The sequence below is a fragment of the Manacus candei genome, unplaced genomic scaffold (genome assembly GCF_025592945.1).
Source record: "Manacus candei isolate 608988 ecotype Guabito, Panama unplaced genomic scaffold, ASM2559294v1 h1tg000002l, whole genome shotgun sequence".
Taxonomy (NCBI): Eukaryota; Metazoa; Chordata; class Aves; order Passeriformes; family Pipridae; genus Manacus; species Manacus candei.
The window spans coordinates 3,255,084-3,279,989 of record NW_026138050.1 but is presented as its reverse complement, the minus strand read 5'-3'; the positions used below and the strand labels follow the sequence as shown (position 1 = coordinate 3,279,989).

At 56.0% G+C, this 24,906-nt stretch overlaps 1 protein-coding gene across 1 annotated transcript in view; it reads right to left on the bottom strand.

Annotated features, from left to right (window-relative positions):
* Positions 1-24,595, bottom strand: part of LOC127467036 (ATP-sensitive inward rectifier potassium channel 12) — a 31,894-nt gene extending 7,299 nt beyond the window's left edge. Inside the window, exon 1 of the mRNA XM_051778528.1 lies at positions 23,683-24,595. The gene's annotated coding sequence lies outside the window, so the exon portion shown is untranslated. The remainder of the gene's footprint in view (positions 1-23,682) is intronic.
* Positions 24,596-24,906: the final 311 nt, after the last annotated feature.

Below are 24,906 nucleotides of genomic sequence, written 5' to 3'. Positions count from 1 at the left end.
CGGGAATGAACGGCCCCTGGCTCCCCGTGGCTCCAAAGGCAGTGACGCCACGGACTGCCCCAGCTAATGAGCTGACACAAGAGGCAACAACTCCTGCCACGAAACTGCAGCAACCCAACTCCCACCGCGGAGTGGTTTCCCGCAGAGAATCCAAGTATCTCCAACAATCTGCCAACTGCACAGTTTAATTTTATTTATTTTATTTTTTTTTAAAAAGGGGATGTTAAATGTTACAACAATATTAGGAACAGCCAGCACGCTGGGAAAATGTGTCGGGTGCCAGGGAAGTCATTACTTAGAGCCGGCTGAATGTGTCAATGCGATTTATCATCACACCTTTCCCTGTACCTCTGGAGGGGATGCTTTTTGGAGCCATCAGGGCTGCCCCCCTACTCTTGCATCCTCCCAGCACTGATTTTCTCATGGAATTGTGCAGGCAAACAGGTTGTGTTCAGGTGGAATCAGCCCAGCAGGGACTTGGAGGAGATGAGTTTGGGGACGCAGGTCTGGAGAGATGACCGTGTGGGAGGGGTCGGTGTGAGGAGGTCACACTCGGAGCTGCTGCCTGCCCTGTGCTGGGAGATAACACTGCCCTGCACCAGGAGATAGTGCTGCTATCTCCTGCAGAGATGCCCTTCACGGCCCAGCGGCAGGACAGCAATGTCAGCGGCGAGGAGGGAGCTCTGCTCCCGACCTCAGACCTCTCAGCCAAGGGTGTCCAAGTCCCTCCTGCTCATCCCATCCCAACAAAGCGACCTGGCACTGAGCACCCACAAGGCAAGGGGAGAGCAGCAGAGCTGGGGGCTCCCCGAGCTGTGCTGGGGCAGCACCAGTGCCTGAATAACTCCGTCCTCTGACGCCCTGTCTTTGAGCACTTCCAATAAATTAAGGGTCAGCACAAGGCAGGGCCAGTATATCTCACAATGTGTCTGGAGAATAGACGGCTCCCTGTTTCCCCTCCACTGCCAGGGAGGACAGGCAAGAGGCTGCTACCACAGTGCATCCCTAATGAGAAAAACCTGCTCTGTTTTGGCAGGGACACAGGTAGAAAACAGCCATGGGCACACACCCTTCTGCAGGACCCCCCCCCCCACAACCCCCTAATACCAGTGAGCAGCTCAGAAATCGCTGTCTGCCAGCCTTGATGGCAAATGCAGAAGGGAAACTGAGGCACGTGGGAAAAGGAAGGCCCTCGGTGGGAAGACCGGAGGTGACGGGGTGCCTGGAGAGATGCTGGCTCATCCCTGTCCCCCGAGCCACGTGTGGATGCCACGGGCATGGGAGGAGGGAAAAGGGCCACGTGCAGCGTTCATCACTGCTGGGGCCAGGTGTCCTCTGCAGAGTGACAGGCTTGTGCTTAAGCACCCTCAAACTCCTGATAAATGTGATCAGGGAGCTCCTGGGAAAGATCCTTTTGGAGGCTGCACTGAGCACACTGTTGGTCCCCAACTCCATGACACAATGAGGGGACTGAGCATTCCGGTCTGGCTGCCTCCATGTCTGTTCCAGCTCCAGCACCCGGCCCTGCTCCAGCACCCACATCCTGTGACAGTGACAGGACCCCAGGGCTAAACATCCAGCCCCGCTGCCCCCACCACTCCCAGGTGATGCACCCCCTGCCCAGCTGCAGTGTCAAGGAATGCTGCAGCTCCCACAGCCATCCCAACCTGCAGCCAGCTCTGCAAATCCTCAGGTCCTGAAATCCCATCTTGCCTGCCTGGGAAACACTGGCTGTTTTTCCATCTGCTCGAATCCATACGGCTGGACAGCGGGACATGGCTGGGGTTAAGGATGAGGGCAAGGGGAGGTGCAGGCCTTGGCGGGGACCACCTGCACCAGGGGCTGCAGAAGGATGCCTCAAAAGCCCAGGGATGCAGCCAGATTGCCCTGTTCCTGTGACACCCACCCAAACCTCTGGGGTACCCTCATACCCCTCCCCGCAGCCCCCTCAGCTGCCCTGGCTCGGGGGACGGGTGTTAGTACCCCAGGAAATCACCCTGGGAAGGGGCAGAGCACCAGCTACTCCCCAGGCAGGGTGTTCTCTGGCCGGATCCCGGAGGAGGGGGTCAGCCCTTACCTGGTGTGTGCCCTGGGGGGTCTCCCCAGCGCTCCCCGGCCATGGCTGCAGGGCACAGGGTGCCCCGTGGCCCTGCTGCAGCCCGGGCGAGAGACAGAGAGTTTTAATTGAATTTCTAGATTATCCTGGGGGAGAAATTGTAATCTCCTTAAATCCAACCTCTGGTCAAGTCCCGTAACCTACTGTCCTGCGCCGGGGAAGGGATTTAGTGAGGGGGAGGGGAGGCTTCCCTGCCTGCTGATGCTCCAGACCCTGCACCCAGCAGGATTTGTCCTGCAGGGTGTCAGAGATCTGCTCCCGGAAGCCCCACGGTCCCGGGAATTAAGGTTCTGCAGTGGCAACCTCCTGTCCCTGCTCCCCATGTCCTGCCAGGGTGACCAGTGTCCTGGGAGCCACCCAGAGCTGCTGTGGTCGGGACTCCAGTGAAGGAGATGGTTGGTGCTGCGTCAGCAGCATCTTTGGAAGGTGAAGAGGAGTCCATCGGGTGGGATTTATGGCTGGGAGGTGTCTGGGGCTTTGAACTATCACCCAGCTCAGCTGTGCCCAGGGTGCCAGTGGGTTGTGCAAGTCCCCAGGAAAGTCCTGTTCCCTGCCCAGGCTGTGGTGGGTGCCTCCCTCCCAAAAATCTCCATCCCTGGACCATGTAGGCCAGAGGATTTCTTGGGTGGATGGGTGATCTTGGCCATCTCCACATGACCCTGGTCCCTCCTGCATGCTCCCAAATCTGGATACATGCTGGGCTCCATCCCCATCCCCAAACCCTCCCCAGCAATGGGGCTGAGGCAGATGATGGCAGAGCTGGAATCAGCCAGTCACGCTCCTGTCTACCATTACTGGGGCCTCTGCAGGGACATAGATTTCCATTGGGAATGGCAGGTTCCCATCTAGCCATGATGGGAACATGCCAAGAAGCTCAGGGGATAAGCAACCCTGCCCCAGCTCTGGCCCTGAGCAAGGCAGGAGCACCCAGCTGCTAAAAACCACCGTGGGAAGAAAGGGAACAGCGGGACAGAAAGGGCAAATGTCTCTAAGTGGATTTTATCACCAACCACATGGAGATGAGCTGAGGGACACAGAGCTGAGGGGCTCCTATCCTGAAGGCAGCGCCAGAGGAGTGCTTGGAAGCACACCTGGGATATCACAGACATTTCAAGAGCTCTCTCACACCTTGGGGTCAGAGGCAAAAGATGATGGATCTGAAGCCATTCAGCCCTTTTCAGCCCACAGCAGGACTCATCCCGCACCTCCTGCTTGCCCAGATCCCATCCAGGTCTCTTTCCCAAAACCCCCAAAGTGTTTTTTTCCTTGCTCTCACCCAACACAAACCCCCCTACTCCAGGAGCCGTGTCTCCTGCTCGAGGGAAATCCCGTGTGTGGGCAGAGCCCGCGCCCAGGAAATGTTTATCCTGAAGGTGCAACGGCAGGTTGGGAGTGATGGAGCTGCCAGCAGGAGCTGTGAGCTGTGGGGAAAGCAATGCTGAGGCATTCAACACTGCTCTCCCCATGGTGGAATTCCAGCTGGGAATCGGCATGGAAAGGAGCAGAATGATCAGGAGAACCAGGATCCCAAGGGGAGATGAGATGTAAGCAAGGCTGAGCCATCAACCTCTCATCAGCACCCTCCACTCTTTTTTGGGCTTTAAACCCACTATTATTCCTGCTCAATCCAAGCATTGCCAACTGTTCAACTCCTGGTGAGAAACACAGACCATGCTTCGCTATCAGGCGATTTTCCTGGCTCCGTGTCCGTGCCAGGGTGAAGTTGTCATTTCCACCCCTGAAGCATTTTAATTCCAGCATCACCATGGGTTAAGGTGTCAGCAGAGCTCTAAACTTCACTGTTAACCCCAGCAGCAAGGGAGGAGATGGGGAGGAAGGACATGCCCTGCTCGAGAAGAGCCGCCCTCCTGGCTCTACTTACCCCGCGACGGCAGCGAGAGCCGCGGGTGCTGAGCCCGATGCCGGCGGCCGAGCGAGCGAGCGGGGACTTTGCCGCTGTCCTGGCTAATTTCCCCCGAGCTCAGATTACAGCCTCGCTTCTTCCCTACATGTACAGGAGCTGGCACCTCGGCTCTGGCTGTGGGGAGCCACTACCAGCGAGGCGGACGTGCTCCTTCGGTGCCATTTCCAAGGGGCAGGGAGGGAAATCGCGGCGCGAGAGTGGTAGGAAGCCCAAGATGACTTAGTGGTCTCAGGGGGTTGGAATAGAAGAAGCTTGAGGGGTTTTTTGGAGATTTTTGGGATGTGAAGGACCAGCATGGGACACATTCAGACCTGGGGGATCAGATGGTGGGACCAGGTAGTCCGTGTTCCAAGGCAAGATCAGTTTGTTCTTGTCATTTAATGATGGCCATGACACAAATCCCATTTTAAGCATTTCTCAGGAGAGGAACAAAAGTCCCCCTCCTTTTCTGTTGGGGTTGACAAACACCCCTGGCACACACATGGTGCTGCCCGGCATCTTCAAGATGAAAAAGACCTTTTCACTGCTCTGCTGCTACTAGTTTTCCTTCAGCTCATGGCTCTGCCCACACCAGTTCATGCGTTTTAGTGCCTTAATTCCTGCAAGGACTCCCTTTAATGTTCCCGTTGCTCGAGATGAGACTGTTGGAAATCTCCTTTCCAGGGGGGTACCAGGTTTCTGGCTTCATGTTTCTGCCCTTTCCACCCTTCCCTGACATCACTGGAGAGATGAACACCCCCAGACTTCAGGCATTACCCCAAACCCAAGTAGCTGCAAGGGCAGCAAAGGCAGGGCAGGGTATTTTGGGGACCGTCTTCATCTGCTGCAGTGAAGATTTAGCACAGGTGTTGCGTAACGCCGGGGGGGCTCGATGCTCCCCATCCCCTCTCGCCGTCAGAGATCAGAGACTCAATTAATCCTCATCATTCCCTGCCCGTGGGTACCAGCCCTGGGTGCCCTCTCAGCCCGACCCCAAATCTCTGCCCGATGTCGGCATCTGCCGAGGCTGGTACCCCACAACCCAGGGGTGAGGTCCTGAGGGACACCCCCCTGACACCACCCAGGGCACCCCCTGTGCCTCCCAGGCCACTCCCCTCGCCTGGGAAACCCTTTTCAAGTGGAAATGAAGGGCCATGAAGGTACCCACCAGACACACATTGAGATCCCTAAAATAACTCATTATTTCTGTGCCCCAGCCTTGGGTGCTGTCGTGCTGTCGTGTATCACTTCCTTAAGAGGCCCAGCAGCCACAGACCCTGCAGGCAAAGACCTGGGCATTTAAGGCATTTTATAAGGTCATTTTTAAACCATCAAGGTTTGGTGCACATCTGCTTGTGTTCCCCCCTCCCCGCTCCTTTTCACAGCACAGATCACTGACGGATGGCTCACTCAGGCACACACTTCAGGATCACAACAGCAATGGAGGGATCCCTATTTTTTTTTTGGCCAGCCCTAAAATAACAACCCCCACATGTGTCCTTGGGCAACCCTACAATGAACAAGGCAATTGCAAAGCCTGACGTTGGTGAGCCCGGGCACTGCTGCGCGTGCACAAATGGGATGATGAGGAGAAGGGCACCAGCAAGCCAAACCAAAATGCTGTCAAGGGAAGGTTTTGGAGGGTAAAGATGGTGGCATGCTGCTGCCAGCCAAGACAGCCTGCAGAACACCTGGGGTCCCAGTCCTGCCCACCAGCATCCCTTGGAGGGGTAAAGCCACATGTCATGCAGCATCCTGGCACAGCTGGGTGCTGTGGTGGCAACGGGTGGGCACGGAGCGAAGGGACCCCATGGCTGGGGCAGGGGCCAGGTCTGGTGGCATTGAGGAGGATGGGACATGGTGACACGTCCCCCCGTGCAGAGCTGCACGGAGAGTTACACAACGCCGGCCCGGCCGCCCTCGGCTGTGTGTGCCGTGCGCGCTCCTATCGACACGGCCCCGGCCGCCCTCCGACATCCCCCCGGGGACAGAACTCTGCAAGTGGCGTAAATGCAAGTGCATGTGAGCAGGGGGACCTGCTCCAGCCCCCACCTCAAACTCTGGACCTCCTGCAGTGGTCACCAGCAACCCACCAGCATCCCACTGCCCCCGGCTCAGCTGTGCCGATGGCGGGGCGTCGGGAGGGCTGGGGTGGTGCTGTGCAGAGCAGGGGAGCAGGGTGAGCACCCATCCTGCTGGGAAAATACAGCAGCTAAGGAGCTGCGTGGCCTCCACCCAGGGATTTTTAGGACACGAAAGACCAGCCAGAAGGACGCAACAAATTCAAACCTGGGGGATGTGACCAGGTTAGGAAAAGGCAAGATGATGGCCATGTCCCAAAACCTCCTTCAAACTTTTTGCAGGGGAGAAAGAAAAATTACCTTCTTTTTGTATTGGAGGGGAAAAACACCAGTGCTGCCACTGACAGCAAGGAGCTCTCCCCTTAGCAGAGCAGTGAGACGAAGCAGAGATGCTTTTGTCCACAGAGGGGGGAAACTGAGGCACAGTGGCCAGATGGGTCCAAGCGTGGGGACAGGCTGCAGCCCCTGTCATCGCCTCCCCCCCAGCCTGGCCTGGCCCCAGTTTGAGATATTTATAAAGCCGATAAGGGAGCAGAAAGAATTTTCCAAATGCTGAAGTTATGTAACCTCTCCTCGCCCTCCACGGCCATCGTCTGTAATTATAGGCTTGGGATGGGGGGAGAGCCCTCCGTGGTGGGGTTGGCAGGGGGCACCACTGCCACTGTCACCCCAAAGGGCTTCACCCTCCTCTCCCTCACTGCAGCAGGCCCCCAGGGTCCTTGTGCCACTGTGCCGCCCTGTGGGACCTCATCCCTGAGGGACCTCGCTGGCTCTGTGGCCAGTCCCCCCACCCTGTGCAGGGGACTTCAAGGTTTTGTCTGAGTTCTGGGTGGCCAATTCCCCCCTCCGGGTGCCCACACCCCTCCAGCCCATCCCAGCATGTGCTGGGTGTCATGACAGGTGACAACTTGAGCACAACTGACATTGCCATGGTGACTATTAATCACTGCTGCTGGGAGGACTCATGCAGACTCCTGCACCAACACCTGCCCCCCACTAAGTGCTGACCCCACTCCCAGCCTCTGCAGGTACCCCCTGCCTTCCACCAGCCCCATTTCCACCACTTTTTGCCCTGTTACACACACAGGTGGCTTCCAAACCCTTCTCCATCACCTCACAGCTGTCTCCAAATCCACCAGTTGTGTCTCAGTTCCCCCAGCCCTGTGGTTTCCACCCCAGGGGAGGGTGGTATCCCTTCCCTGGGATACTTTTCTCTCTCCCTACTTCGGCCAAGGCTGTGGAGTTGGAGGGATGCTGAGCGAAGGCTCTGTCGCTGTGGCAACCTGCCGTGGCCGTCTCCAGGCGACCGCCCAGGGATGCTGCAGAGATGCTCTGGAGGCAGAGTGAGAGGGACCAGGGCGGGGGGTGATGTATCCATAGGGATGCCACCCCCTCTGCTACTTCCCTACCTAAACTGCAGCCTGGGTCTTTATAATAGAGTATTAAAACACCCAGAAAACCACCACCGATTTGACTCAGGCAGCTGGCTGAGCACCGACAAGCTCATGGCACCCCAGGCCGGCTGGTGGAAATAGCGGCAGGATGCTCCCGGGTGGGCACGGGGCCCCGCCGCTTCCAGGGCCACCTGCAGAGCTGTGGAAATCATTGCTGGAAATAAGCCCGTTAGCTTCTTAACCCTCATTAAGCAGCTTAGGGGGGACACGCGCCATCGTACGCAAACCCGGAGGCGGAGAAGGCCCTTGCTCGGGGCAGAGGGTTGACGGAATTTCCGGGGGTGCTGCAGGGGGTGCCACGGGGAGCACGGCCCCATCCCTCACCCGGACAAGCTCCCCCCCTGCATCCATCCCCCCTGTTGCTCCCTGCCAGGCGGGACCACCGGCAGCTCCCGACGGCGCTGAGCGGCGGGCAGGGACGGCGATGACGGGCTGTCACACCCGTGTGACGAGTGTGGGAGGTCTCAGCCGCAGCCCCGCCGAGGGGGGGGAACGGGGGGCGGCTGTGACAGCGCGGGGCGACGGCCCGGCCAGCGCCCGACACGGCGGCTGCGGAACGGAGCGGGACGTTTCTAATCACTCCGCTTGGAAAAGGTCCCGTTTTCGCATTTGTTAAATTAAAGGATGGCAGCGTCCGATGCCAAGCCCAGGCTTCCTCGGAAATTTAAACTAATGACAGCGAAGAAAATGAGCTGAAAACCAGAGCACAAGCGCTCCCACGTTGTCCAGCAGCACCAGCCGTCACCGTGGCAGGGTTTTTACATAGCAGCTTGCAAAGCAGCAACCATCACAAAGATCTCAACTTTTTGCCCCAAAATCCAACCTTGCCAGTTAGCAAGTGCATTCCTGGCACTTGGAAAAACCAGGCTGCTGTGCTGGGGTCCCCAGAGAGACCACCATCCTCCTCCAGCCTCTCAAAGAGCAAATATCTCCCTATTTTCTGGACACAGCTGCCGTGGGCAGCGGGGTTTATCAGCACGGAGTGGAAGTGGGAGAGCAGGGTGGTGGGTGCAATGTCCAGATTTCTCCAGCTCTGATGATTCCTACAGCCAGCTCCATCCTGCCCGGCCCCACACAGGCAGGCAGAGGGGTCCTGGCAGAGCAGGGGGTGGGGGGGTCACACAGCCCCTCACTGCCCCTCTTCCCCATGGAAATACCTGGGCTCAGGCGAGGGCTTCGCTCCCGGCGCTCTCCGGGCTCCGCTGGGGTGGTTTTGTGCTGCAGCTGAGAAAACCACTGAGTGGTGGTTGGTGGATTGTTTTTTTTTTTTTTTTCCTTTTATAATTTTCCCGGCGAGATAAAATTAAACAAACAAGCCCTTCTGGGAGCAGCACGAGGAAGGGAGCCTGCTTCCCTACAGATGTGCGTGTCCTCAGCGATTACAACCACCGAATTAAGCTTTCCCTGTGACTGGGACATTTGCACAATCCCACTCCTTCGCCTCCTGCGGTTTCACTGGCAGGAGACTGGCTGGCTCTGCAGCCTCTCTCCCCATGAGGTCATCACCCAAACACCTATTTTTCACAAAAACAAATCAAGAATGTTTGGGTTTTTTTTTCCCCTGACCATCTCACCATCAAATTAGAGTGGTCTGGAGTGCAAGGCTGGGAGTGCTCAGCAAAGCAGCACATGGTGGATGAGAATAGAATAGAATAGAATAGAATAGAATAGAATAGAATAGAATAGAATAGAATAGAAGAATCATAGAATAGGAAGTGGAATGAAGATGCAGTGAGACATTTCCCAGGGGGTGGGGCTGCAGAGGAGGGGGAACACTGTGGGTCAGGAGTGAAGAGGAGTCTCTCAGCTGCGCTCCAAGCCCCGTCTGCAGCTCCCAAACCAAAAAGGAACAATCACGGCATGAGACTTGCAAACACACCTAAACTTTCGAGCTTCATCTGCCTCAGGAGCCAGCAGAAGCCGTTGCCATAGCTTTGCAGACCACCGGTGGGTTTTGTAGCACAATCTGGACCACGGATCTATGCAAATCCCCAAGGCAGAAGTCTTTATGGAGGCATATGACAACCGAAAAAGAATAGCGCTCAGTGCTCTACTCCCACACGCCACCCCCCAACTTCACCATCATTTAAATCAGTCTTAAGTTGGAAGAATTCAAATCAACACTGTCGTCACAGAGCCAAGCAGAGAGGTGACACAACTTGGATGCTGCCAGGGAAATTGCCCCCCTGAGACTCAAAACTCATCAGCCCATCACTTTTTTGAAGCCCCATCAAGGAAAACAAATGAACTGGCAACTCGCTGCCCCCGGCCCTCCATCCCCTCCGGCCAGGGCTGCTGGAGAGGTTTCCAACCAGCCTTCCCCCTGGGATCAACAGGAGGGGGACCGCGGGGAGAAAAAATATCCGAGACATGCTGCTGAGGCTGGAGAGCCACAGTTGGAAAAGAAATCAAAGCTTCCAAAGAGAGAGATGCCAAGCAGATATGTTGTTCCCAAGAGAAACAGGACATTCCTCTCCAAGGGGGAGGAAGGGAGGAGGAAGGCTCGTGCCACCTCTCTCAGCTCCCCGGCATAGGTGCTCGGGCAGCTTGTCCCTGCTGTGCCAGGCTGCAGACACAGATGGCATTGCAACCACTGATTTTGTTGTTGTTGTGGTTTTTTGGTTTTGTTTTTTTACCCTAAAAGCATGTTTTCAATTTTGGGGTGAAGTTTGCTGGGTCCTGCAGGCAGCCAGACAGATGTGGGGCCACTAACCCATTTCCTGGAGACCTCCCTGCCTTCCTGCACCATAAAAAAATCATTAAGGTTGGAAAAGATCCCTAAGATCATCTAGTACAACTATGAACCCAGCACTGACAAGTCCACCACCATTCCATGTCCCCAAGTGCCACATCTACACATCTTTTAACAACGAGTCCAGACCCTCCACTGTCTTGGGGGGGCACAGCTTTGTGTCAGCAAACTCCATGGGGCTCTCATGGGATACACGTAGAGAAGAAACTGGATGAAAAAAATTATGCTTTACTATTTCCAGAAATGCCAAAATCAGGTCCTGGTTCAGTCCAGAGGGTGAAGGATCGTCAGGTTGGATTTTCCTTGCAAAACATATTTGAGTTACACAAGCAGTGGGATCAGGCTGGAAGCAAGCGGGTGAGATCATCTCAGTGCAGTCCTGGTTGATCCCCTGAAACCATCCAATTTGGCTGGTTCAGCATGATTTCTGCAGCAAATTGTTCCTGCAGGAAGTTTTATACCTGTGCCCTTGGGCTAAGCCCTGACAGCATCCTTCACTGGGAACAAGGTACCTGCCTCCTCAAGGCAACACCTGGGGAGGTCGGGGGGAGAGAAGGATGGGAGCAGAGTTGGCCTGACTATAAATAACCCCATGGAAAGGAAACAGGAGAAAAAGCAGCAAACAGAAACCAATAAATCCAGGGAGATGTGTTCAGCTACAGGCACTCGGTGCAAACATCTCCTTGTGTTCCGTGTGACCCCGTAGAAGAGAAAATGGGATTCATCTCAGCTCAACAGAGCTGGATCCAAGTGGCAAGACCTCATCCACTCTGTACATTAAAAAATATAAAGATGAGAAAGGGGAAAGTTAAATTAAGGAGAGTTAAATTACAGAGAGTTAAATTAAGATACCTGTTGAACCATGTTAACATAGCTCAGGCCTGGATCCTGGTGCTGAACCAGCACTGAACACTCAACAATCCCATCCCCAGAAAGCTGGGAAATAGCCCGTGTTTAAGGCAATCATTATTTGCAATCTATGATCCTGGAGAAAAGGGCAGAAAAAGCAACTTCACATTTTCATCAATAAAAGAGGAATTGCAGGAGCTCAGCAAGCACAGTGGCCAGCAGGTCACAACCAGCAGTGCTGGAGTGATTCATCCTAAACGAGCTAGATTTAGTCAAGCTAGCCTAGAATAAGGCAGGGAAACAGCCCAGAGTTTTCCCTGCTGATTCCTGCCAGGTATTAGCCCATGGAAGTGATGAGGCCAGCAGAGAGGGGACAGAGCAGGCACTGCTCTGGCACTGCTGTCCCCTCCAGCACCAGAAAGAACTTCAATCCCAGCTCTGGATACTGCACAAAAATGCACTGAGGAGGGTTTATGTCTTCTCTTTTCTCAACCCATCCTGCTGGAGCTCACTCGTTCCCATGCCCAAGGGTGCTGGAGGAGCCAAGGACCAGGCACCTCAGCACCCACTGGACCAGTTCTCCCCAGAAAATCATCTGAGCAGCTTCGGTTTTGCTCGCGTGCAACTTATTATTAAAGCTGAGCAAATAATTCAGGGCAGGAGCTCCAGGAACAGCATTTTGCCTTTTCATTTTCCTCTCTCGAGCTGTCTGCAGTTTCCCCAGAGCTCGGGGATGATTTAAAGACCTGTCTCCGGACAGGAGCGGGCTGGGAGTGTTTGATGGCCCGAATTTCACGTGCGCAGATGAGGACACGCTGGACACATAAGGATGGATGAGCCTTTCCTCGTACCCTAATTAAACGAGCAGCATTTGCAAGTGGGTTTTGGGGATTTTTTTTTTCCTGTGTTGGAGATCTGCGAACACTTCACGCAGAGTTAACGAGCGCCTGCTCGTTAGGCGAGGCTGGACGAGTGCTTTGCTTTATGAAGCACTCAGTGGTACCAGCCTGGGCACAAAACTTCCATGGAGCGTCTCATTCCCAGCTCCTCTTTGCACCCCAAAACACCACTAAAGACACAGGAAAGGAAGATGGGGCCGTGGGCAGAGCCGTGGGGCCGTCAGGCTGCGATGGCTCCAACTTTCCAGCACTGCAGCCATCCCAGGCATTTGCTTCCTCATTAGTGGAAAGGTTAGGGAGGACGGATCAGCTCTGTGCAAACTCCCCGTGGTGCTGGTGTGACGCAGGCTGGCGAAGGCAAGTGCCAGCCAAAAGAAAATCAGGGAGGGAAGAACCACAAAATCAGAGGTCCCCATACTTGAAGTAGAGCCTGTCCACCCCCACCACCATCGTCCTGTCCCTGGGAAACCCATCTGTCCTGAGTCCATATGGAATGACATATTTAACTGCCTCCCCCCCTTTTCCTGGAGGACAAGGGCTGGTGTCACCCACGGCTGTGAAGGGGTGCAGAAGGGGCCAAGAAAGGGACACCCCATTCTCCCAGAGCCAGAGTAGGAGAGCTGACATTGAAGAGAACCGTGTCTCCTTCAGGGACTTGGCCCTGGAGAAAGGTTTGGGCTCCCAGGATTGGGCCAGGCAGCCGCTGCCTCCCGGTTTGTTGCTTTCAGGAAGGAGCAAACCGATGCCATCAACCTCCCGCTGTAAGACCTCCAAGAGCAGCTCATGTGCAAGACAGAAGGAGCCATTCAGTGCCCCACAGCACCCAACAGGGGCCAGGGACACTTTGGGGCCATCCCAGGTGACCAGGCCTGGAGCTCCATTAGTTCTGGTTGGAAACCCCTCTCTGGCCTAACAGCTTTCTCTTCCCATTGTGTAATTGCACTTTGTTGAGAAGACCCAGCCTCTGGCAATACATTTTCTCCAGCCTCGTTGCTCTCCTGCAATGTTTTCCTTATTCCTTTCACTCTCTCCGGACAGCCGCTGAAACTCGCAGAGAGGGAAATGAGAGAAAAAGCCAGTGCTTGTCCCACCAGTAAAATAAAACCCTGGATGGAAACAGGGGGGGAAAGGAAAGTGTGGTGTCAGGTGCCTCTCCCCAATCCATCCCCTCCCTGTTTGCCTGTGGGGGTTTGACAAAAGTGCTTTTCGGCTGACAAAATGATTACAGGGTGCCGAGACAGTAAGTTGCACATGGATTTCTTTCCTGCATTTCAAGCAGGGTGAGGACACGGCTGCAAAGGCAGCTGCACTTCTGAAAGGGTCACAGTGCTGGGGGTGAAGGGAGGTGACAGGAGGGGGGATTTGGGGAGAGGAGGAAGGAGGGATTTTTTCTGCTCGGAACAAAAAAGCAAAGAGAGAGTGGATGGGAGTGTGCACGAGTGTGCAAAGCGAAAGGCAGGCGAAGCTACTGGTCCAGAGTGGAGATGGATTTGGGAGGATGCTGGGGCTGGTGTCTGGTACCAGCCTGAAGTGAGGAAGGGAGAAGCTAGAGCAGCTGCCCCCTGAGCAGATCCTGTGGCCTTGCTACGAGGTGGGGGTTTGGGCAGCGTCACCACTGGGACAGTGCGGGCATCTCCCAGTGGGACTGTGGACTGCACGGGGCAGAGCCAGGTGCCCTGGGCACACTCGGACTCTCTGTGCCTGCAGGCAGTGGGTGCTGGGCAGCGGGGAGGAGGAGAGGAGGATTTCAGCTCCAAACTCAATCTGTTGGAGAACTTGGCCTGCTCCCCGTCAAGCTGAAAATAGCACATATGTAAGGACGTGCACGCAGTGCTGGCTGTGTCCTCACCGAGCGCTTCCTTCCTGCTGCGCTCCACGGAGTGTCCCGGCCCTCCGCCTGCGCCTCCGGCCCCCCGCAGCCCCACGAACCCCCCACGGGGGACAGGTCTCGGGCAAGATGCTCCTTAGAGCATCCTTACTGCACAAATCTGGACTAGTGCACAGATGCAAGATCCTTTCACCTTCATCTGCTTTTCACATGTACCGCGAGGTCCGTCCGGCGGCGGCATCCCCGCCGTTATCATCTGGAGCGGGCGAGGATGAGCGCGGCTCACGGCGGGAGCTCAGCTTTATTAGAAACAGGCATCTGGCTTCAGCCCTCCCTGCAGCCACCGGCCCAGGCTTGGGCTCAGGATGGGGCAGTGAGCATGCACGAGTGCCCAGGCAGCAGCCAGGGAACCTCCACGAGTCCCCAACTTTTCTCCAGATTTTATCTCCAAACCCATTATTGGTGATGGGAAAATAAAGCCGTCGTCCTCCTCTGCAGGAGCACGTGCTGCCCGGCCGGGGTCAAGCCCCAGCCCTCAGAGGGATGGGGAACTAGCAGAGCGTGCTGCAAGCTGGAGGATGGAGATAACCCTGGCAGCAGCCAGAGCTGATTCCTGCAGCTGAAAAGGAAGAAAAGAGGCTGAATTCCCCATGGACATCAGGCACAGGAATAATGGGAGAGCTTTGTCGGGACGTCGCTGCAGCTCTGAGCACAGCTTGTACAAAGCACTGTTCCTCTCCCATCCCTGCTGGGAATATCCCTAAGGAAATGTTCCCCTAAAGAACAAATACCCCAGAGTGGAGGAAATACAGCAACAAGCTTTATGGGGTAGTGATTGGGGGATATAGGAAGTGCAAAAAGCAAATAACACCAGGGCTGGGGAGGGACATACAGGTGATCCACTTGGAGCTTGAGGTATGGAGATAGGGATTGTTACAAGCACACAGGTTGTCCTGTGCTCTGTGTAGTCAGGGTGTACTACACACATACTACAGGGTGATTCCCTACACAGCGGGAGCCAGCAGCCCTCCAGCCAGGATGTCTGCTGTTCCAGGGCTTTGCCTGCAGTGGCACCCAGCAGGATGGGCATGGCCTCGTGAGAACACATTTCTCACCCCAAATCTCCACTCTGCCAGGATTCTGCTTTATGACAACGGTTGCCTCGTGGTGCAGCCTTGGCTGGGGACAGTGACAGGACACCAGGGGACATCAGTGGCTGGGCAGGGACCAAGCCCAGCTCGAACACACACATCCGCCACACACCAAAACTGCACCTGGGCATTGCCAAAACCTCTCTGCTTCCCAAAACCCTCTGAGGCGCAGCGTTAGCTAGCATGTGGTATCAGTTCTCCTGAAACAAAGCCATTGTGGTTGAGGCAGGATCCTTATCAATTCATTCCTCTCTTTAATTTCCATTTTTTCTCAGTTCCCTTTCCCATTGCTCAAGCAGGGCTTGAGTAGGGCCCTGCTGCTGCCAGTCTGTGTCCCTGCAGCACAGTGTCACTGGTGTTACTGTTCCATGACATGGGGATGTGATGGGTGGCTGCAATTGGGGTCTATGGTGAGATCAGAGGCATGTGAGGGGAAGGGATCAATGGATAGAGGAGAGAGACCCGGATGGAGGGGAAAGGGAGGGTAGGGAGCATCAAAATAATGTCCCGGGACCATCAGCACCAGGCAGAGGGGTGAGTGGGACACAAAGTTGGGTCCCAGCCCAGTCCACCCTCCTAATGGGAAGGTGGAGACAGGAAACCGCCACTTATTGTAACAGCTTTGGTGAAACTTCCCGACTTCTCCCCAGACAACATTCCTAGGGATAGACCATGGGGAAAGGGGTGGGACAGGGCACCATCAGCACACACAACACACTGTGATCGCCTTCTCATCTCTGCCAGCAGCACCTGCCTCAGCCACCCATCACCAACAAACCCCTCCTCCACCCTTGGGTCCTCCCCATCACCCTCATCCCCCAGGACCCTAAAAAGCACCATTTTCCCTATTACATCCCATATCCTTCACCCCTGCAGTCCCCTCCAGCACCAGCCCTGCAGTGCCCATTGCCATCGATGCCATCAGCCTGTCCCCAGCTCCCAGGGGACCCCGTGCAGGGGACAGCGTGTGCAGGCCGGGTGACTCCAGGGGCTCCTGCAGTGCCCACTCTGCTGCTGTTACATAAATGCCTGGGCCCAGGACTGTTTTTGTTTGTGTTGCCTTCAGTGCTGTGCTCCTCAACCGTATTTGCAAAACAAATAATTAATAATAATTAATGACGGGGGGAACGGCACGGATTGCCAGTTATTGCTAATTAGCAAACAAACGCTGTTGCACAAGCGAAGGTGGGTGTCACACGGCCCCGTGTCCTCACAGAGTGTGGGGGCATGATGGGGACAATGTCCTGTGGGACTCTTGGCCCTTTTGGGGAGGGGGAGGAGGAGGAGGAGAAGGAGGAAGAGGCAGCAGCATGGGTGGCAGTGGGACGGGCCAATGGCCCTCGCAGGGTTTCGGTGGGTGCCTCGATGCGGCCCCGCACACGTGCCATCACACAGCATTCCATGCCTGGCTTTCTCCGTGCCCTTATTAGAGCCTGGGACAACACTACTTAATTGTCTGGAGATGGCACCGCTCCACATCATTAGCGAGCAAACCGGCACCAGCTCATTAGGGAAAAGCCTCTGCTCCGGCAGCTCCGCAGACAAATCGTGCCGGGGACACTGACTGAGGGGTCCATGGTAGGTGGCACCCCCTCAGCGGGGCAGGGGGGCTGAAAGCACCAAAAAGACCCCCCTGCCACACCAATGCTGGAAAGCACAGAGGAGAGAGAGAGAGTGAGTGACAGGCGGGGCTGTCTGGTGACACCTGGAGTGCAGGGTGACCTGGCAGCTCTGTCTGGACCTCATACCTACAGCTGCCTGGGGAGGCTGGGAACATGGAGCCTGAGAGTGGGGAGAAGGGGAAAAAAGAGAGAGAAAAGGAAAAGAAGAAAAAATAAAAAAAAACAAAAACAAAAACAGAGTACGAAAAGGAAAAGAAGGGGGGGGAAAGGAAGAAAAAAGGAAAAGACAGAGAGAAGAGACAGAGAAGGAAAAAGGAAAAAAGGAAAAAAGGAAAAAGGAAAAAGGAAAAAGGAAAAAGGAAAAAGGAAAAAGGAAAAAGGAAAAAGGAAAAAGGAAAAAGGAAAAAGCAAATCAGGTTCTCTTGTCTTTGATCTGCTCAAGGACTGACTGCTGGGTCACACACAGGAGCACTGGGAGCAGTGGGTGCCGGAGTGAGCGACGGTCAAAGCCCGTGGATCTGTCTGGCCAGAGCCAGCCCGGGAGCAGGGTGCCTTTCTCCCTGGGAGAACAAGGGCCCAAGCAGAGCAAAGGCCTGTCCCACTCCCCTCCACAAACCCTGCAGGTCCAACTCACTTTCCCTAACGCCTGCAGCATCCCAGACAAGCCCTGGATGCCAGCAGAGCTCCGGTGCCGCTCAGCATCGCTCCCACTGCGGCTCCAAACCAGCCCCTGCTCTGCCCCCCCATCAGAGCTGGGTGTGATTACGCTTCACTGCCTTTCCTCTATCACTGTAATTCCTTTGCTCTGCTGAATCGCTTCCCCTTCAGCACCACACATAATCCATTGCTCTGTAATTATATGGGAATTTTAATATCTGATGTATTTATAAGATGCACTTAATTCATCAGCCCCTTTAACCACGTTGTCACTCCAGCCTTCGGCACGGTGGGAAGGATGACTCGCTGTCAGATGGAGATTAGCTGGCCCGTGTGTGTAACGAGTTGGAGGGTGTTCTCAGCTGCCAGATCCCACCCTGGCTGGGGAGCAGGATCCCACCATGCCGGGTGTCCAACCCACGGGGGATTGTGCCAGGGCTCCCCTGTGCTGCGGCGGAGATGAAGGGCACCACGATCCAGAGCAGCACCCCTTTCCCAAACATTAAAATCACCCCACGGGTCCAGGTTGAGCAGAAACAAGGGGCCTATGCTGGGGTGAGTTTTATTTCTACAGCCCCAAAGGGTTTCCCAAGGTGAGGGATCCACATTCGGATCCCTCCAAACCCACGAAGAAAGTGGTCACTACGGAAGGGTTATTTTTCCTGGCATTTGTTTCAGTGGCTCCTTTCCAGACGTGTCCTAAAAGGGAACCAAAGGCCTTTGAGCCTGTTGCAGCGAGCACAATGCAATGATTTTCCCAGCCTGGGCAGGAGGGATGAGCTCACTGTTGTCCTTGGTTCCCCCTGGCTGCGGGGTCCCTGTGCCGAGCACAGCAGGCTCGAGGGCTGGTCAGGATGCTCAGGGAAGGCAGTGGACTTGGCAGGAGGGTGGGGGATGGCTGGGCTCCATCCCACCAAGCCCTGGGAGAAAAACCAGCTGAGCCTGGGAGCGAGGGGCAAAGGGGGAAGAGCGAGGGGGGTCTTGGTGATTTGGTCCCTGCAGGACTGGCTCTCACTGATGGGTGACATCACACTTTTTGCACTGGGGTCACATTGGGTTTTCCCACAGTGGCATGGCCCCCACCTCAGCACTGGCCATGAGGTACCACGGAGGCACAGCCCAGCTGTCAGTGGCACCAGGTGACCCTGCACCCTCAGGGTGGGCCAGAGACCCACTAGGTCCCCAAAACACTGGGTCACCATTGGGACACAATCCCTCCTCCTGCTTCAGTGAGTTGTGCTGGAGCAGAGCCATGCCAGAGCAGAGCTGTGCCGGATGTTTTGGCTGGAGAGGGACCTTCAGCAAGTACCACCCTGAGCCCTGAGGCTGCTGGCAGCGCCCCAAGCCCACCCACAAGCCTCGGGCTCCCGGTGGGTGCTGGCACATGGTCAGTTCCTAGGTGCATCCTGGCATTTGGTAGCTGTCAGGCACAGTGACACACAGGTCCCCTGTCAGACCACGGCCTCAGCACAACCTGGCAGTGAGGTTTCTCCCCCCAGCTCCCTGCTCCAGCATCTGCAGCTCCCTGGGAACTCAAGCTGGGGGCAGGAAGGGTCCTGCAGCCAGCCTGATGTCCCCCCATGTCCCGTGCCATGACACACTTTCCAGAGCTGCACCTTCCTGCCAGGATGCTGCCCCAAGCTCCAGCAGCTCCCTGTGCCCATGTGCCAGCCCCAAGCAGGGACATTGGCTTGGGGGAAAGAGCTTGGGTTGGACCAAAACATTTCCAACCCGGGGTTATCCAAGAGGTTGGTAATTTCCCATCCCTTCCCCGTCCAGAGGGACCCTGGTACCTGTTCCCCACGGGATGTCACAGCCTCCTGCCTCAGTTTCCCCATTCTCACAATGCTCTCCCAGAGAGCGAGACAGGAGCATGGTTGGCAGAGGATGCAACAGAGTCTCTAACCTGATCCTCACTCAGGATCACAGCAGGGCCCTCTCTACTCTCCCCCTCCCCAGCCCCTCCTTCCACACTGTGCTGCCATCCAGGGGGGAATTTGGCTTCCAAGGTCACTGTCAGATGGGTCTGGGGGCAGACATCCCCACCTTGTGCCCAGTCAGCTCTGCCAACCACCCCATCCAGGTCCTGGCCACTCCCTGAGGCTCGGCTACCCCCGCAGGTGTCCCCCTCCCTCCCCCCTCTCCCCAAAAAGCAAATATCCAGGGAGATGGGCTCCGCGCTGCAGCTCTGCCGGTGGCACTGGCGCTGAGCAGAGCAGACTGCAGCACAGCTGTTACGTAAGCCCGAGCCGGGCTCCGGGGATGTAGGACACCGGGGTTATCCCCCGGCCCCCCCGGGGGCTGCCACCCCCTCCCCGCCTCGGCCACGGGGCTCACGGAGCTCGGGGGGGGGAGACGCCACCAACTCAGCCAACACTGCAAAGGGTTCAGCGGGGCTTGGGGTGGCCCTGGGGGTTGCTGTGGCCCTGCCGTGGGGCACATGGTGGTGGCAGGGGGGCAGCAGTGGGGGGACAGGAGGGTTGTGTTGCTCTGGGGCAGGAAATGGGGCAGGCAAAGGGCTTGGATGGGGCTGGGAGGCAGAAGGTGCTGCGTCCACATCCCTCTGAGTCCTTCTGGACTCACCAGGGCTCACCCGTGCAGGTGAGCTCAGGGATGGAAGCAGGTGGCCACTCCCGGGCTGTGCCTCCCTCGGGGTGACTCACAGAGCAGGATGAACATGGCTGGGGCAAAGGATCACGGCCTCATCCCATCCTGCTATGTCTGTATTCCCATCCTCACATATCTAGCAGGTCAGCATCCCTGAGGACAGCCTTCCTGGGGTCAGCATCCCTGTGATCAATCTCCTTGGGATCAGCACTCCCAGGAACAGCATCCTTGGCATTAGCATCCCTGGGACAGCATCCCAGAGGAGAACATCCCTGGTACCTCTAGCACAGGCTGGGGAGCCAGGATCAGGGTTTCCCAGAGCTGGAGGGAAGATCCTTCTCCCACGGGACAGCCCCAGCATCACCCGCCCTTCATCCCACAGAGGTGAGGGATGGCACAGCCGGCATCACCCATCCCCAAAACACCTGTACCCCGTGCCAGGGGCACGGCAAAGGGGCAGGCAGTGCTGGTAACACCGAGGCTCTCCCAGGACCAGCCCTATCCTGGCTAACAGACCATTGGAAGCCTGGCAGCACCCCCTGCCACGGTGTGGGATGGGGACAGGGATGGGGAGCCCACGGCCCCCCAAACACGTGGCTTCTCTCTGGCTTTCTGCCAGGCATGGTCTGGATGTGGCCATTTCTGTTTGGGGCGTGTGTGGCGGGGGAAAAAGCCCAGGCTAAGGCTCTCAGCAATGGGAGATACCAGAACAGGAAATTAATGTTAATTAATTCATAATGACGCTGAGATAGTGATACCAGATGCTTCAAAAGTCCAACGGGGGAATCTGAAAGAGCTTTGTAAAAAATCCATCGCCCACCGGCAGACCTGCCTTGCTGCAAGCTGGGAACGAGGGAGTGAGCTGGGAACTGGGGTCGAGCTGGGATCCAGGATCAAGCTGGGACTAAAGGACCAAGAAAGAACCAGGGAACAAGCCAGGAATGATGAAAGAGGGGCATAACCCAGTGAGGTGACTGGCTTACAGTTACCCCCAGTCACTTGCCGCCCCACTCCCACCTTTCTCCCTCCCACCCCTGTTCAGAAGCTGGAGTGGAGCTGGAGCAGTGAAGCACTCACCGTGCTCTGCTCTCTGGGGTTCAGGGGCTTTCCCAAGCCCCTAAATGCTCATCTTTTTCTCTCCTTTCCTCCATTTCGGGCACACTGTGTGCAGGGCAGGTGGATGGGTGAGGACTGGGGAACGCAGGGGCCTGCAGTGGGGATGGAGGGACAGGCTCATGATCTGGGACAGGGACACAGGTCCTTTGCCAACCAGTGTCCCCGCATTTAGAGGACGATTTTCCCTCCTCATCCATGAGAGCTGGCCCTTGCCCTGCAGTGCTGAACCCAAATTATGCTGGACTTTAGACAAGGGGTGCAGAAGACCTTAGAAAGGGGCTTAGGCCTGGTGCCAGCTCCCGGGGACCCCAGAGCCAGATCCGGGAAGGATGGAATCGTGAACTCCTCAGAAACCACAGGCAAACCCCTGCGCTTGGAGCCGTTCGTTCACCACCCTGTCCCCTCGGATGGTGCGAGTGTTATGCTCCTTCCCACAGTGATACAACAGCCCCTGCACCCAGAGGGGACCCTGAGAGTGGGGAATAAGGGAGGTGGTGGAGGCCACGCAGGGCCCAGCAGGGGCAGAGCAGGATGGCACGGCCGGGGCACGGCGCTGCCATCGCTGCTTACATAAGGTGCCCGCTCTGTGTGCCACACACCCGAGCGGCGACAGGAGAGGGGGACGGACCTGTCCCTCCAGCAATCCCTCACAGCGACTGCGCTCCCACTCTTTCTAGACAGCACCCCCAAAAACGCCAACCCGGCCTCTTTCCACCTGCACAGAGGTTGGGTGAGGTTCCCGTGTCTCTCAGGCACATTCACACCCTACAACCTGACACAGATGGGGTGAAAACGCCAGGTCTGAGTTCAGTTCGCCGTGCAGTTCCCCCGACAGCTCCTCTGAAGTTTATCCGCAGCGGGAACGGTTTCCACCGCGCTGCCGGTGAAGCTGCCGGGCCGGCGGGGAGAGGGGAACCCCACTGGGAACATCAAGGAGCATCACGGAGCACCACAGCACGGGGGGACACCGACATCCCACCCCATCTGGTCCCGAGGGACTCGCCGTATCCCCCGGGGTCATTCCAGGGCTCAGAAAAAACCCTCCTTGACTTCACAGGCAAAGCAACTCATTTGGGTAAAGAGCAGCAGAGGCAACACAGGATTTCAAAGTGTGTTTTGGATCAGAGGCAAGAAATAAAGTGGCCTTTACGGTGCCTTCCCCAGCAAAGCCAGAGCTTTATTAAGGCTATCTGGCACAGACGGGAATGCTCACTGTTATTCCAGGCCTGAAAAGAGCAGGCAAGAGGTTTTTTATTTTATTTTTTGCTTTTTTTTTTTTTAGTCTTGTTTTCATTATTTTCTGGTGGCTTCATTGCTTTGTGCTCACACAAAGGGAATTTCACCTGCTGTTCCAAACAAAAGGCCCCAGAAAGTTTTGCAGAGAAAGGGATGAGGGGAAGGAGATTTATAGAAGCAAAACGAGTTGTTGCAGGGTTTGTTGTGGATTTTTTTTTTTTTGCAGTGAGCTCTTTGGTGCCTGCTGGAGACCCAGCACCGGCGGGTGAATCCCCTGTCCCCACCAGTGTCACCCCTGGGATGGGGAGTAGGGAGGTCTCACAGAAATTGAGGTTGATTTGGGGTGAAGAGGGAAGGCATCAGGATTGTTTCCCATCTTTTTTGCAGGCAAAGTCATCACCACGCTTTCTAAGAACAGGAAAGAAAAAATCCAGCCCTCGTTTGCCGACGCCATGGCAAAACAGGTGGTTCAAAATCACAAGAGCAGTGGGGGAGAAAAAAAAACAACCCTGTTTGGTGATTTTGTGCTCATATTCACTGCAAAACTGTCCGGGAACGAATGCTGCTAAATACACACCATTTTCCCTCTCACACTCTTCGTTCTATAATTAAGAGAGACTTCTAAAAATACGAACGGCCTCGAGCACCCGGCGAAGGCGTGCAGGTGCTGCAAACTGGAGGCACTTTAGTACAGCTCATTTTCTGGACAATTTTACTCGCCTGGCTCGTGCTCAGCCCCGATACTATTACAGTGATGCAATTATGCTGCTGCTGCCGCTGCCGTGCTCGGCTCGCTTTGCTTTTTCCCTGCGCTTTGCAGTTTGCCTTTGAAGCACCCCCAGCCCCACAGCTCCCGGGGTCCCCCCGAGCGTGTCCCTGCACTGGCGGGGTCCAGGGAGTTGGGGGTAAGAGGGTCAGGCGAGCATGTGTCACACACACATGTGGATACACACGTGTGGGCATAGAGGGGCATAACCCTGCGTGGGCATTGCCAAAAACAACCAGCGTGCAAAAGTTTTGGGCGAGGAAGCGAGCTGGCCCGGGGGAAGCAGGAGGGGAGCAGGAGCACGGCGAGGAACCAGTGTTCCCCAAAAGGCAGCAGCAAACCCTCGCTGCTGGCTGGGCAGGGAGGGGGCCCATGGCACTGGCACGGTGACGGCGGCCAGCCTGGTAAAACATCCCCCCCCAGCCTGGCATTTCGGGTACAGGGGTGAGGGGGAACTTCCTCCCCGAAGCTGCCGCTGCGAAACTTCCCCGTCTTATTTCTCCATTAGGGCTGCAATAGGTGGAAGTGATTGACTCACTATGAGACTGCTGTTTTTGCCTCTGACTTGGGATTAAGACGGAGCTGGAGGAGTGGAGGAGCCGTCGCCCCGGCTCTCTGGCGGCAGACACCGGAGCCGGCACTTACCTCTCACTGCATCCAGGCCCCCCGGCCGTGGGGCTGCGGGTCCTGGAGAGTTAGCTGGCAGGGGACCCCACATCCACTCGGGTTTCTCCCAGGACCGACGTTCGGCTGCTGCTTCTTAGGCACAGACCCAACCCCTCCATTCCAACCACAGGGGAAAAAAAAAAATATATCTTCTTCCAAAAGAAAAAAAAAATTTAAAAAAAAAAAAAAGGAGGGAGATTAAAAAAAAAAAACCACGCTTTTTTTCTTGGTTTGGTTTCTCCCTGGAGAAAATAAGAAAAACAGATAAATCCCAGCGACCAAGAGATCCAGACTCAGGTGAATTTAGCTTCAAACTCCCTCTGTGCTTTCAGAGCCTTCACCCTCAAATGGGCTCTGGAAGATACTGGGGGACCCATCGTTGCCGAAGTGTCATCAAATATCCTTCGGGCTCAACTCCGCTCCTGCCCGGGGAGGGTGGACTTCTTCCCTGCTTGCTGCGTGCTGTGGAGTTGGCAGGGACCTGCCTGTTCCAGCCTCAGCGTGGAGGGTGGGTGGGTTGGTTGGTTGATGTGGGTTGGTTTTCTTTTTTTTTTTTTTTTTTTTTTCTCGCCGCTATTGGTTTCCTTGCTATCTGATCCTGAGTGAGCGCTGCAGCCTCGCCGCTTCCCTGCTTTTTTCCCCCAGCTCCCAGGCTTTTGACAGGGAATGAAACACAGACACCCAGTGAGACAGGCTCCGGCTTCTACAAAGCTCCACTCCCTCCTGCTGCCTTTGTCCGTGAACAGCAACTCCTCCAACTCTGCCCGTAGACACGAGGGAACCTCTGCATCAGCACTTTCCTAATGGCTGCTTCGCCCCAGCCCTTCGGCCCTTCTTCTTCTTCTTCTTCCTCGCTTCCTCTCCTCCACCTTGATGGCTTCCGCTTGCTTTTTCTAGCCCGGCCTCGGCTCCGACAACCACAGCCAGAGCGAAGCAACAACCCTTTCCCGATGGATCCATCTCAGCTCCCCCGTGCTGGCTGCTGCGGTCGGGGGGTAGTGGCCCCACAGTCCATCACCGTCCTTTCTGGGCACCTTCCACGAAAAATCGATGGCGGGTACCAGGTCCCTGAAGGCTTCACTTTCGGCTGGTTTGAGGGGCAGGGGCTGTGTGTGCAGAGGGTTGGGAATTGAAGCCACTTCTTTTTATTGCAGGCGGGGATTATTTTTATTTAAAAAAAAAAAAGATTGACCGGAGTCCAAG